Below are 10560 nucleotides of genomic sequence, written 5' to 3'. Positions count from 1 at the left end.
AAAGGTAACCCAAAATGGACCTCAGACTTAAATGTAAAACATAAAATTAAAGAGAAAAATTATAAAATAAATCTCTGTGATCTTGAATTAGTCAATAATTTCTTAGGTAAAATATGAGGTACTCTCTCAAAACTCAATAAGAAGAAAAAAAACCCTATTTTTTAAAAAATGGGCAAAAGTATTAAATAGCCACCTCACCAAAGAAAATAGATGGATGGCAAATAATCACATGAAAAGATGCTCATCATTAGCCATTAGAAAAATGCAAACTAAAACCAAAATGAGAAAAATGCTCAACAAAATATTAACAAACTGAATCCAACAATACATTAAAAAAAATCACCCATCACAATCAAGTGGGATGTATTCCTGGGATGCAAGGGTGGTCAATATTCACAAATCAATCAGCATGATATCACATCATGGTATATCACATCAACAAGAGAAAGGATAAAAACCATATGATCTTCCAAGATACAGAAAAAGCATTTGACTAAGTACAACATCCATTCAAGATAAAAACTCTCAAGAACATATGTTTAGAAGAAAATACTGCAACATAATAAAGGCATTTTGATTCATAAAATTTCATAGCAAACATCAGACTCAGTGGTGTAAAGCTGAAAGCTTCACCCTCCTAAGATCAGGAACAGAACAAGGATGTCTGCTGTCACCACTTTTATTCAACATAGTACTGGAAGTCCTAACCACAGCAATCAGACAACAGAAAAGAAATAAAAAAGCATCCAATTCAGCAAGGAAAAAGTAACAGTTGCACTATTTGCAGATGATATGATACTATATATATAAAACCCAAAGGCCTCACCAAAAAACTACTAGAATTGATAAATGAATTCACTAAGGTTGCAAGAAACAAAATCAATATACAGAAATCCATTGCATTTTTATACATTAATAATAAAGTAACAGAAAGAGAAATTAAGAAAACAATCCATTTACAATTTCACCAAAAACAATTAGATACCTAGGAATAAATCTAACCAAAGAAGAGAAGGATCTTTATTCTGAAAACTATAAAACTCTGATGAAAGAAATTAAAGATGACACAAGGAAATGGAAAGATATTCCATGCTCATGAACTGGAAGAAAAATATTGTTCAAATATACTACTCGGGACGCCTGGGTGGCGCAGTTGGTTAAACGACTGCCTCCGGCTCAGGGCGTGATCCTGGAGTCCCGGGATCGGGTCCCACATCGGGCTCCCGGCTCCATGGGGAGTCTGCTTCGCTCTCTGACCTTCTCCTCGCTCATTCTCTCTCTCACTGTCTCTCTCTCTCAAATAAATAAAATAAAATCTTTAAAAAAAAAAAAAATTAAAAAAAAAATATACTACTCATAGCAATCGATACTTTCAATGCAATCCCTATCAAAAACCAACAGCATTTTTCACAGATCTAGCAAAAACAATTCTAAAATTTGTATGGAACCACAAAAGATCCCAAATAGCCAAAACAATCTTGAAAGACAAGAACAAAACTAAAGGTATCACAATTCCAGATTTCAAGATATACTACAAAGCTGTAGTAATCAAAATAGTATGGTACTGGCACAAAAATCGGCACATATATCAATTGAACAGAATAGAAAGCTCAGAAATAAACCCACAGTTATATGGTCAATTAACCTTCAACAAAGGAGGTAAGAATATCCAATGGGAAAAAGACAGTCTCTTCAACAAATGGTGTTGGGAAAACTGAACAGCTATGTGCAGAAGAATGAAACTGGGCCACTCTTTTACATCATACACAAAAATAAACTCAAAATGGATTAAAGACCTATATGTGAGAACTGAAACCATAAAAATCCTAAAAATGAGCATAGGCAGTAATTTCTCTGACACCAGCCTTAGCAACATATTTTAGATATGTCTCCTGAGGCAAGGGAAACAAAAGCAAAAATAAACTATTGGGACTACATCCAAATAAACAACTTCTGTGCTGCAAAGGAAACAATCAACAAAATGAAAAGACAACCTACGGAATGGAAGAAGACATGTACAAATGACATGTCTGATAAAGAGTTAGTATCCAAAAATATATAAAGAACTTATATAATTTGAGGCACCTCAGTGGCTCAGTTGATTGAACATCTGACTCTTGCTTTTGGCTCAGGTCTTGATCTCAGTGTTGTGGGACCAAACCCTACAATAGGCTCCACACTCAGCAACAAGTCTGCTTAAGATTCTCTGTCTCCCCCTTACGGCCTCTGCTCATAGTCTCTTTCTCAAAAAAAGAAAGAAGGAAGGAAGGAAGAAAGGAAGGAAGGAAAAGAAAGAAGAATGAACAAAAGAAAGAGAAAGAACTTTTACAAAACACCAAAAAAAAAAACCCAATTAAAAAATGGGCAGAAGATATGAACAGACATTTCTCCGAAGAAGACCTACAGATGGCAAACAGACACATGAAAAGATGTTCAACGTCAATCATTATCAGGAAAATGTAAATCAGAATCACAACGGACTATCACCTCACACCTATCAGAATGATAAAATAAAAAACACAGGATACAACAAATACTGGTGAGGATGTGGAGGAAAAGGAACCCACATGCACTGTTGGTGGGAAAGCAAACTATTGCAGCCACTCTAGAAAACAGTTTGGAGTTTCCTCAAAAAATTAAAAATAGAATTACCATATGATCCAATAATTCCACTACTGTGTATTTACCCAAAGAATACCAAAACACTACTTCAAAAAGATATATGCACCTTATGTTTGCTGAGGCATTATTTACAATAGCCAAGATATGGAAACAACCACAGTATCCTTCGATAGACGAATGAATAAATAAGAAGTGGTATACATACACACAATGGCGTATAACCTAGCCATAAAAAAAAAAAAATGAAATCTTGCTACTTGCAACAACATGGGAAGCTATGGAGGGTGTATTGCTAAGTGAAAGTCAAAGAAAGACGAATACCAAATGATTTCACTCATATGTGGAATTTAAGAAACAAAATAAACAAAGGAAAAAAGAGACAAGCCAAAAAACAGACTCTTGACTATGGAGAACAAAATGATGGTTACCAGAGGGGAAGTGGATGAGGAGATGGGTATAATACATGAAGGGAATTAAGAGTGTGCTTATTGGGATGAGCACTGAGTGAGGTATGGAATTCTTGAATCCATACATTGCGCACTTGAAATTAATATAACACTACATGTTAACCATACTGGAATTTTAAAAAAAAATTAAGAAGTCTATAGTTACTCCAAAACAAACAAACAAACAGAATGAGAGATCACTATATACCTATAAAATGTCTAAAATTAAAAAGACTGGCCAAACCAGGGACACCTGGGTGGCTTAGTTGCTTGAGCATCTGCTTCTGGCTCAGGTAGTGATCCCAGAGTTCCTGGGATTGAGCCCTGCATGGGTTCCCTGCCGAGCAGGGAGCCTGTTTCTCCCTTTCCCTCTGCCATTCCCCTTGCTTGTGTTCTCCCTCTCTCTCTCGCTCGCGCTCTCTCTCTCTCTCTCTGAAAAATAAATAAATAAAAACTTTAAAAAATAAAACACTGACCATAGCAGTGTTGAGGATGAGGAGCAACTTGAACTCTCAGAGACTTCAGTGGGAATAGAAGGTGGTACAACCACTTTGGAAAACAGTTTGTCAGTTTCTTAATAAATTTAAAGACTCACCTACCATATGAATTAGCTAAGACATTCCTAAGTATTTACCCCAAAGAACAGAAAATTTTTGATTATATGATGATTTTTACATGAATGCCTAGAGCAGCTTTATTTCTAATAGTCAAAACCCGGGCACGATACAAATGTCCATCAGCAGGTGAACAGATGACAAATTGTGATAATCACATGTAATGGGAGAGCAATAAAAAAGGATAAACTATTAATACTTGCAACAACATGAATGCATCTCAAAATAACCATGCTGAGTGAATGAAGCCAGAAAAAGAGTATGTTACTGTGTGATTCCATTTAAGTAAAATTGTAGAAAATGCAAACTAAACCTCAGTGATGCCCCATAATTGTTACCTAGGGCAGAAGGTAGGGAGGAGTGTAAGGGAGAGGTTACGATGGAAGGGCACAAGAAAATTTAGTGGGAGTCATGACTAGGTCCACTATCTTTATTATAACTGTGGTGATGGTTTCACTAGATTGTGTGTATACATACATGTATGTATCTTGTGTGTGTATATGTATATCACATAGCTACCAAAAGTTACAAAAGTGTACAATTAAAATATAGGCAATTTATTGCATGTCAGTTATACACCAATAAAACCGCCAAAATTTGTGTCGTTTCTATGACTTTGTGCCCTCATTCCAGTTAACCAAAGTCTCCAATTATGTTTAAAATGCTCACATTTTCATCCCAATGACACTAACCATAATTGGAAAATTGAAAATTCATTAGCTGCATTGTGAATTATTTTTAAGTACAGAGTACAAAATGAACAATCATTTATTAAAATGCTGCCCTTGAAAACCACTGAAATTATATACAGCCAGACTATCAAAAGATAACAGGAATAGCATTCTGTGAAATGCAAACTGGAGTATAAAATAAAAAATATGTACCTGTCCAAACAAAAATGTACCTTGAGGATCTGTATAAAATCCCGAAGGAGCTTTTTTCTTGGTGCGGTTCTAACCCTATGATGAAAAATATCTTTCCCTAAAGTGTATAATTACCCTCTGTCACTCTTAAATCTCCTCTGGTGTCTAAGCTCGCTTAATAATGGTGAACACATGAGCAGAAATTAAAAATAAAGGCCTTCTACCAATTTAGCACCCCGCACATAATGTACCTATAATGATAGTTTGATTGCCAGTGCCCATTATTTTGTTGCTGCCTTTTTTTTTCTATTACTGCACCAGGGCCCTGAGTCTCAAAAAGAATGCGGCACCCTGTTCCATAAAACCAGAGCAATTTACATGAACACCAGCTTCCGCCTGTATTAGAAAGATGCATGGAACAAAACAGAAAACATAATGTAACGCCACGTGGACCATTTAATGTTCGTTGCACTGTTCACTTAAATATCATATTACATTTTGGTTCATTTATTTTCCAAAAAGAAAAAGTGAAAAGCATGAATTTTTTTTGCAGTAGAATAAGAAAGAAAATCGATGTTTATGGATATGAAAATGAATTAGAAGAATCTATTGACATATGGCAAGCAAGTCCCCTGCTACAGTCCGCTCAGTGCATACGGAGCAATGAAAAAAAAAAAAGATATTAAAGGAAAAACCAAAAGAGATGTAATTCAGCTTTGACACAGAGTAGAAGAGTCTTGAAATACAGTTGAAATTGGTCTCCTTTTTTGAATCTGAGAAACTTTGGCTTTAAAACTATTTTTTTTTACATTTTTTGAGTTTTTTTTTTTAAGATTTTTATTATTTATTTATTTGACAGAGAGAGATCACAAGTAGGCAGAGAGGCAGGCAGAGAGAGAGAAGAGGGGAAGCAGGCTCCCTGCTGAGCAGAGAGCCCGATGCGGGACTCGATCCCAGGACCCTGAGATCATGACCTGAGCCGAAGGCAGCGGCTTAACCCACTGAGCCACCCAGGTGCCCCCCCCTTTTTTTTTAATAGATTTTATTTATTTATTTGTCTCAGAGAGAGAGAGGGCGCGAGCGAGAGCACAAGTAGGCAGAGAGAGAGGAGGAAGCAGACTCCCCGCCGAGCAAGGAGCCCAATGCAGGACTCGATCCCGGGACTCTGGGATGATGAGCTGAGCCGAAGGCAGAGGCTTAACCCGCTGAGCCACCCAGGCGCCCCTTAAAGGTGTTTCTTGAGTGACCCCTACCCCATCACTTGGGACATCTGGTTAGTGGGACACATTTATGCGTTTCCCAGGTTCCTGCACGATCCTAATTCTTACTAGTAGACGTCCAGGAGACAGGCCTCAAGAGCCTACGGTTGGCTAATCCGCGTGGTCAAAGGAACAAGCTGGACTTTTCAAATGGTGGAGGTGACCTCCCTCCCTTTTTTAAGGTTAAATTGGCCAGTTATTCGGTGAAAGGTTGACACGGCCTTAAAGAGCGGTGCCTCAGTTTCCCCATCCGGAGAACGTTCCTCCCGGGGGGGACGGCGTGTTCCTAGCCAAAGGGGGGGCTGCGCGCTGGCCCCGGAGGTGGGTGAGGGAGGCAGGAGGCCAGCGACGGGGCCTCGTTACCATTCAGCGTCTTCGAAGTTCCGCGAGAAGGTCTGTGTGGGAAACCGCTCTCCTGACGAGAGGCGGCGGCGTCTCGGTGCAGAGCTGAGGGCCGCGCCCGCCGGGCAGCCCTGAAGGCCGCGCGCAGCCCGCCGTCCTGTGAGGACCTGCTGAGGGCGCGAGAACGAGCCGCGTCTCCTCAGACCCGCGGCCGCCCGGGAGGACCGAGAGGGTGTTGGGTTACCTCACACACGCGCACGGGCCCTGCTCGCGCGGACAGGCAGACGGGATGGATCATTTGTCTCCGCCGACGCCCGGGCCCGCCCTCCGCCACCTGTACAAGCAACCGTCGCCCTCCGTGTGCATCTCTTCAATCATCATAACCTTGTCCGCGGTCACTTCCGTGACTTTATAGCCAGTGGGGCTCCCTTTTCCCCCCCGTACACGTTCTGGGGCTTGGGTGGGCATTTGAACCACTTCTTTTGTGCTGTTTGCCCAGACCGGGGCTGTGTGGGGCCCTCGGGCTCCTTCTCGCGGTGTGGGGGCGGCTCTGAGGAGACGGAAGCCCCCGCAGCCCCACGCGCCCCGGTCACGTGGTGGGGGGGGGCGGCAGAAAACACTATTTTCCACACAGGAGGCGCCTCTGGGCCCCGAGCCCTGTAGGGAGCCAGCCCGAGGTTTCCCGCAGGAAACGAGGGCGCTTAGACCGGGGCTGGTGGGGGGCCGAGGAGGCCGGTGTTCGGGAGGCCCCGGCCAGGGCGCAGCTGGGCCTCTATGGCTCTGAGGAGACCCTCTTCGGGCTGCTCAGGGCTTCGCCGGCCTCTTTAGGACAGGCTCAGGGTCCGCAGGCCGGAAGCCGCGCGCAAGAAAAACAGCGGAGCGGAGGCGGCTCTGGGGAGAGCCCGGGCTCGCCGGCCGAGAGCGACCCGCGCTCTCCTCCTTGGCTGAGCGACAACCAGTGGGGCGTGCGGGGCCCTGGGGGGGGGGGGAGGTGGGGGCGGGGGATGTGCTGAGCTGCCGGCTGTGAGGCCCGGCCTCACCGGTCACAGGACGCGGCCCACCCCCAGAACCTTCCGGACCTTCCATGGGGCCTCGTGCCTGCGCCCCAGCACACACCCGTCAGGGAGCCGTCGAGGAAGCGCCGGCCTTCAGCCTCCTGAGACCACATGGGACCGTGTCGCATTGTAACAGCTGGTCAGAGGCCGGGAGACCCGACCTCCCGGGGCCGGCCTGGACCCTGCTGTCTTCTTTTTTCCTCCTCCTCCTCGGCGCTCACAAACCCAGCCACGATCGGGAAGGAGCTAATAACCTGCTTCCCAGGTGCGGGGAGGCGGGGACAGGCCGGCTTGGTGTCCCAGCCATGGCGGCCCGGCCCGGCCCGGCCCGGCGGGGAGCCGACCCGCGTCGTGGGAAGGACGGTCGAGCTGCCCTAATAAATAGTTTCCATCCCCAGCCCCGGTAATTATTTTCATGTGTCACAGCTCAGCAGGCAACGGTGAAAACTCAAGTTTCCCTGATTAGACAAGACCCGCAGATCACGGAGGGCAGAATCCGAAACCGGCCCTTGTGCTGCTCCAGAAATCCCGCTCCCTCCTGCTGGGGGGGGGGGGGCCCGAGGGCTTCCCCCCACCTCTGCTCAGTGACAGAAAGTAAGTGACTTTGTTTCGCTCCTGACCACACTGCTGTCCTTTGCCGTTTCCTCCCCACCCCCGCCCCTCACCCCACCTCAAAAATCCAGACTGGGATTTTTCTCTGCTCCTTTCTCCCTCCAACACTTGAAAATATACCTATTTCAGTCCGAAAATTTCAGAGCTGCTTCTGCTTGCAGCCACAGTACTTCTCTGTGGGGTGGGAAATGTGGTCAGATGAGTGGTAGGAAAATGCCTTTTGGAAAATTGTTTGATTTGCTACACTCTATTGAGTCCTAGTGGGAAGTCAGCATCCCCTTGCTATTTTGGAAATTTCTCGGAAATTATATGCAAAAAAAATGTTTTTCAGCAAAACATTTTCCATCCTAATAACTCTTCTAGATTGTCCCAAGGTAAGAAGAGAGGGGTCAGGGGAGGGAGGCTGATGAAATGGGCCTCTCCCCCTCCCCGTGTGGGGCATGGGAAAAGCCATCTCAAAGCAAAGATCCCAATTTAGGGAAGTTTTTGGCCCAGCTGAAGGACGTGGTTAGCATAATAAGGCCACATTTAAACTATCTGCATTTAATTTCAGTTCAGACCTCCTCATTAGAATTTCGTTGGCAAGGGGCTGTTGATAATCCCAGTTTGTTAGAAGGTCAAATGCAATAGGTAATCAAAAACCCAGTGCTGCGTTTGGCAGCTCCAAGAACATACCCCGCCTCCCTCCGAACAGCTTCCTTAAGGTCTCTTTGGGTTGGTTACCTCAAGTGGAATCATTGCTTTAACCCATCTCACTTGTATTAGGATTAAGGATGAATCCTCTTTGAGGGATTATTGCTTAAGGAGACCCAACGTTGATAGAACACAGTCTACCAGAGGAAAAAAAAATACCTTTTTCTAGAAATCTATTCTAATGTAGTTTTCTGTCAGACTGCCCAAGAATCTGTCTGAGGAGGAAGGAAGCAGCCTTCACCTTTGGGAAAACGTTAGGGAAAGCCATCTGCCTGTGGTCCAGTGGAGGCAGGCAACAGGTTTGGTGGTTAAGTGTGCTCGTTCTGAGGTCGGTATGCCCATGGTAGAGCCATGAGGAATCCTAGGGACCTCTAGTGACATCCTTCCTCTTTTAGAAGAGAAAAATGAGACCAAAAGAGAACCAACGATCCGTTCAAATATTAAAGTGGAAAGCAGCCGTACTGATCTTGCTTCTGATGTTCCTTCTCAGAGGACTGGCTCAACTAGCGAAACGTCTCTCCAAACCATAGGCCACATTTTTCGTCTTTGTACAGGAGGCTGTTTTGTTTTCTTGTATAAATATTTTTGAACTATAACACAGATGTACACAAAGGGCACAGATCCTAAGTTTAAAATCAGTGCATTTTCCCAGTGAGTTACACCTGTATAACCAGATATCCATGTCAAGAAACAAAATATTTCCAAGCCCTCTTCCACCTTGGGCCCTTTCCAGTCACTGTCCTACCAAGAGTAGCCACTGTTCTGACTTCCAACACCGTAAATTCACGTTACCTTTTCTTCAACTTTAGGTAAGATGGAACATACAGTGTGTACCCTTTGGTATCTGACTTCTTTCATTCGACATTATGTCCATGAAATTCATCTACTGTGTTCTTTGTGGCAATTCTTTCTTTCTTTAATTTTTTGGCATGTAGTACTTCATTGTATGAATATCAAAATTTTATTATCCATTCTACTGTTGTTGGACATTTGAATTACTTGCAGTTTTTATTTATTATACCTAAAGGGAACATTTATATGTGGTTTTGGTGGGCATATGTACGCCTTACTCTGAGAGAGGAATTGCTCCATCAAGGAGTATGTGTAATTTACCCTTAGTAGGAACTGTCCAACAATTTTCCAAGTGATTGTACCAATGTACACCTCTACCACCGGTATATGAGAGTTTCACTCGTTCCACATCCTGCCAATATTTGTCACTAGTAATACCTTTTCTTGAGAAATGAATTTAGTTATTTTTCTTCCACTTGTGGAAGAGTTGGAAGGAGAGGGGAAAAAAGGACTTTTGTCCCCCTGTTTCTCTTACATTTTTCATCTCTCTCGAGACTTTTCAGGTTCGTCCCCTATAGAATTTCCATTTGCCCCAGGATTACCAGGTAGATGACTACAGGAGTTTAATTGAAGAGGCAGAGAGGGCAGCTCCTGGGAGGCTCAGTGGCTACACACCTGCTAAAATATTACAGTTGAAGACAATTGTATTGCCTCCTAGAGCCTTTGCCTGTTCAATGGCGCTCTCTTGAGAAGCAAAGATAATTGTTAGTCAACACCACAGCTGACCATTCTGGGACAACTTGGTTGTTAAGAGACTGACTCGAATTCTAAAGAGAGGTGCAAAAAGGATATCGGGAGTAGGGATGAGGACAAAGAACACCATCATCCCACACTTGGACCAAGAGCCAGTCTGTAGTTTCAACATTTTATCATTTATTTTTTTTCCTAGAATGTTCACTTGGCCTATAGAATTATAGTAAAACCAGAAAGAAAGCAAACTGTCAGAGAACTTAACCTTGATGTTGATATTTAAAACTCAGAGTAGATTTCCTTGAAAGCAAAACCTTTAGCTGGTACTAGACCCAGCATTAAGGTTGTACTCCAAACAGAAGCCAGTTGGTCCAGCGTTCGTGTGCTACAGGGAGCGATACGAGCTTACCAAAATGAGTCGTTTTGAGGCTAGCACTCTGTAAAAATGATGGAAGTTAGATCTCCAATATCTTGTATAGTTATAAAACTCAATTAACTTACATTTAATAATA

Source organism: Neovison vison, chromosome 3 (assembly GCF_020171115.1).
Source record: "Neovison vison isolate M4711 chromosome 3, ASM_NN_V1, whole genome shotgun sequence".
Classification (NCBI taxonomy): Eukaryota; Metazoa; Chordata; class Mammalia; order Carnivora; family Mustelidae; genus Neogale; species Neogale vison.
This window is presented reverse-complemented; position numbering follows the sequence as displayed.